The sequence below is a fragment of the Gigantopelta aegis genome, chromosome 10 (assembly GCF_016097555.1).
Source record: "Gigantopelta aegis isolate Gae_Host chromosome 10, Gae_host_genome, whole genome shotgun sequence".
In the NCBI taxonomy this organism is placed as follows: domain Eukaryota; kingdom Metazoa; phylum Mollusca; class Gastropoda; order Neomphalida; family Peltospiridae; genus Gigantopelta; species Gigantopelta aegis.
In genome coordinates, this window is record NC_054708.1 from 9369864 (window position 1) to 9374629 (window position 4766).

General features: G+C 39.5%; 1 protein-coding gene across 1 annotated transcript in view; it reads left to right on the forward strand.

Moving 5' to 3' along the window:
* The first annotated feature begins 301 nt into the window (after positions 1-301).
* LOC121384802 (nuclear hormone receptor HR96-like) overlaps positions 302-4766 on the forward strand; it is a 371804-nt gene continuing 367339 nt past the window's right edge. The window contains exon 1 of the mRNA XM_041515387.1: positions 302-477. The gene's annotated coding sequence lies outside the window, so the exon portion shown is untranslated. The remainder of the gene's footprint in view (positions 478-4766) is intronic.

A 4766-nucleotide genomic window follows, 5' to 3' on the forward strand; every position in this document is an offset into this window, starting at 1 on the left:
TTTACCCCCCTCGCCAAACCAATTCTCTGATTCTTTAGCGTGGCGTAAAAGAAGGCACAAAATTAAGTAACAGATGCTATTAAAAGATCAAAGAATCGGGCCCACTTAACTGGCCATGTGCTTTATGACATGACCCTTGGCGATATAAACATGTTCGACCTTGACACACAAAGCTAGCCAATGGGATTCAAGCATATGACTTTTGTGCTGAATTCTGCTGCTAAAATTCGACAAATTAATCCTCTGACATGACATAATCGTTACCTTTCTGCCTGTGTCACTGGCTACAACACGCACAGAACTCTGTAACGGACCTTACTGAAAATTACCATCGAACATTTCAACCAATCAAACGTACAATAGCAGACAGCCGGGAAATGTACATGTGATGGCGGGTTAGGTAGCATTCGTTTGGATAATCGGCGCATGTTAGTTGTTGATTCTCGCAATCGAAGAGGAGAAAGCGTTTATTTATCAGTGAGTACACATGTCGTTTTTCCATTTTTCACTACTATGTCATTGTTATTCGTGTTTATTTGTTTGTTTTCAGAGAAAACGCGATTTCGTTTTCTTTCTTCTGCGCGTAAATAGGGCCTACTATTACTAAACAGAAGAGCGAACATAACAACTGGAGTGATTGAACTTGTTTATCATTTACTCGTGACTCAACATCATAGAATTTTTCAACGAAAATACACTTCCACGTGCTAAATTACAGGTTTATTTTTCAGAAAATTGACTTGTCACATCAAAAGGACGCATTCTCCATAACTGTACACATTTACAATATTTCTGCGTCACGTTCATTTGGATTTAACACGTTTACCATTCATTCATGAGCTGATTACAGTGAAAAACAAATCGTAGGTAATAGAAACTAATATTCTCAGAGTGTAATAAAGATACTTACAAATGTATCAGTTCAGGAGAAATGTATGGTGGGTTTTGTTCAAAATTGTTGTGTGTGCCAAGCGGCTAATGAAGCATGAGCTTGATATGCAACTAGCCAACAAAGAGTCTGTGTGTTGGTTAGTGAGTAAGAGCGAATTGCGTGGGCGGATGAAAGAGCCAATATCACAACTGTTGCCTCTTATAGCATTGCCAGCCAGATGGACTAAAAACTGATAAAAATAAATAAATTTTTTATTTTAAAATGTTAAAATGAAAATAATGCTATATACCATCGACGTCCCAAACTTCACCTAACGACAAAAACACGAATACAATATTTACGGAAATATTATTCAACATTTCCAGCTACGATACCTGAAACAAAATAGATTGCAATCAATTAACGTAAAAAAATCCAACAATGTGGATGTAAAACAAATTCATTCTAGTAAACAAAAGTGAGACAGTTCAAACACCCTCCGGTAAACAAAAAAGAGTGCAACGTTTCTAACTGCATTCAGGCGCATGCGTTTGCAAAAAGTATCGTAACACGCATGTGCAGCTCGTCATGTTTCATTTTTAAGGCCACTACATGAAAAAATATATGTTTCTTAAATATGCACAGTTGACAAACACTTTGTTTAATCATTTTTTAAAAGGAAAAATTCAATTTGTCAAACGTTCTGGTCCGGTCCGTGTTTTACCAACACATCACTAAAACTTGATGTCGATACTGATAGGCATTGCGTTTATATACCAGTGAATAGTTTGTAAAATATTTTTTTTTAAATGAATTGCTTATTAATTAACACAATTTATACGCTCAAAATTATTTACAATTATTATGAATGGATTATGAATTCTATTCACTACAATAGAGGCACAAAAATGTAGTATACCTTTTGCAAATCGAATGTAATAACTGAAAACAAATTCTAACAACAGGGGTCTTAAAAATCGTAAAAATTAAATGCCTTGGCCTTGTTGATCTGGCACGTGTGAGGTCATGTGACATGCACCGAATGTTAATTCACCTTTCGCCATTTTAAGTCAATTTCTACGAGTCATGTGGACCCGACATCGGTAATTTTAAGGAATAAACAAAAACGACTTAGTAAAATTAATGGTTTTAGAGGTTTGTAAAGTTTTGTATTTAGATACTTACTTTTCTGAACTTTATTGTTTATGAAAATGTTCCTGAACTGTGAAGAAAAACTTCATAAATGAATGACATGCCGATGACAACAAATCGGATGTTGATTGCACGAACTGTTCAAGAGAAAACAAAATGAACGGAATTTGAAGCATAACGCAGTTAGGGACATTGACAATATAACAACTCGCCCTGCCCAGGGCTTGAATTTATCGCTGGCCAAGTGGCAAATTGCTGCACTGCCCTGAAAATTAATCAGAATCTTATGGCCAAACAAGTCGTGCCTAATTTTGCATGTTACTACTTGATCGTCATACACAAACGTGACTCCAGGAAATTGTTTTATTAATTACAAAACATGAAACATGAATACACTTGTTGAAGTTTGCCATGTTGGCCTGCCTTTTGTCTGTAATCTCCATCGGTTGAGGCCAAATGGCAAAGTGACTACAACATTCAATAGTTGGCTAATAAAATGTATACATTTTTCAACATGTTCAAGGAAATACTCTACATTATTCTAAAACTAAATTCTTTTCAGTGTGTCCTGTTATAATGAATTGTTTCAGTATTGTTTAAATATGCCACAGGATTTCATAGGCGTTTTTATTATTATTTAATGATTATTATTATATATATATTATATATATATATACACAGGAATGGTCAAGAAACCCACCCACCCATTTATAATATATATATATATAGAATCTCATTGGGTCGCACTCGGAAGGGTCGAATACACTGCTACACTCGAACCATGTCCTGAGTTACACTTACACAGTGTTGACCGAATGGTAAGAAGTCAAAATTATAAGAAATAATTTAATATGATTTTTAATATATATACTACTCAAAAGAATTTAAGGGTCAGACGATATTTTCGACATTATTTTCTGAATGTCAATTATATTAGCTAGACCATAATGTCACACATGGTATTGCTCCATTTTGACGAAAGTGGGTCTAAGCAACCCATAAATGAATTAAAATCCACTGTCATTGACACTGTCGACTAGTTCTAATGGTGAAAACATGCTTACATTTGCACGTAAATTAGGTCGAAGTGAAAGGTCTGCTATGTGCCCATAACTTGCTTTTTCACAAAGCGCTTCATTTGCATGCTTTGCACGTGTATTCCATGTTCCCAGTGCTGAATTTCCATATAATTGGAGCTTGCGTTCGTGTACGGTGCACACTCCAAATTGACAATGGTACGACTTCAACTGACTATCGAAGATCGAGGAAGGGCTATTGCTTGGCTTCAGGATGGCAATACACAAAGAAATGTTGCTCTGAGACTTGGTATCAGTCAGAGTGTCGTTGGCCGACTGTGGCAACAGTACCAAGCAACGAATTCTGTTCGAAATCGTCCACGTTCGGGAAGACCCCGAAGCACTACAAATAGAAAGGACCGCTACATCACCAATATGGCTCTACGTCAATGCACAACCACTGCACGCCGATTACGTGACAATCTGCGAACTGCGACTGGAACTCGAGTGTGATCAAACCATACGCAATCGTCTGAGAGCCAATAATCTACGCTGCCGTCGCCAGGCTGTTCGACCACCACTCCTACCACGTCACAAAACAGCCAGACGTTACTGGTGCATGCTTCATCTGCGGTGGCAACGTGTTCAGTGGGGTCGAGTGATGTTCACTGATGAGTCCAGGTTTAGTCTCCAGTTCAACGACGGTCGGGTTCGTGTCTACAGACGTCCTGGGGAGCGCTTCGCTGACGTTAACGTTAGACAACGTCACCGGTTCGGTGGTGGCAGCGTCATGGTGTAGGGCGGCATCTCTATCCACCACAGGGCCCCCCTCTATGTGGTGGATGGCAATCTGAATGGAATCCGCTATCTGAATGAGATTATCCGGCCGTTGGTTCTCCCAGGCCTTCGGCAGATTGGCAGCGGGGCAGTTCTGCAGGATGACAATGCCAGACCCCTCCGCGCCAGGGTGGTAACGGACTTTCTCATACAACAAGGTATAGCCAGGATGGATTGGCCAGCATATTCGCCTGACTTGGCCCCAATAGAGCACACCTGGGACAAATTAGGCAGGAGAGTTCAGGATAACCATGCCCCTCCGGCCAACCTTCATGATCTGGGTCAACTTCTTATGGCAGAGTGGCAGGCCATTCCCCAAGAGTTCTTCAGACGTCTGATCAACAGCATGAGGCAACGATGTGTCGAGTGTATTCGCGCCAGAGGTGGATTCACACACTATTAAACGAATGTTCTAATGTGTAAAATCCATGTTTGACAACCTTCAACTTTGACAGCATGTCATGTGACTTTCTTGTATACAGTGACGTTTATTTGTGTTTTTTTGTAAATATGGAACAATAAATAAAAAATAAATAAACAGCTAATGTAATATCCTGTCGGTAGGCCCACTGGGCTATTTCTTGTTCTAGCCATAATATCCTGTCGATGGGCCTACTGGGCTATTTCTTGTTCTAGCCATAATATCCTGTCGATGGGCCTACTGGGCTATTTCTTATTCTAGCCAGTGCTTCACAGCTAATGTAATATCCTGTCGATGGACCCACTGGGCTATTTCTTGTTCTAGCCATAATATCCTGTCGATGGGCCTACTGGGCTATTTCTTGTTCTAGCCAGTGCTTCACAGCTAATATAATATCCTGTCGGTGGACCCACTGGGCTATTTCTTATTCTAGCCATAATATCCTGTCGATGGGCCTACTGGGCTATTT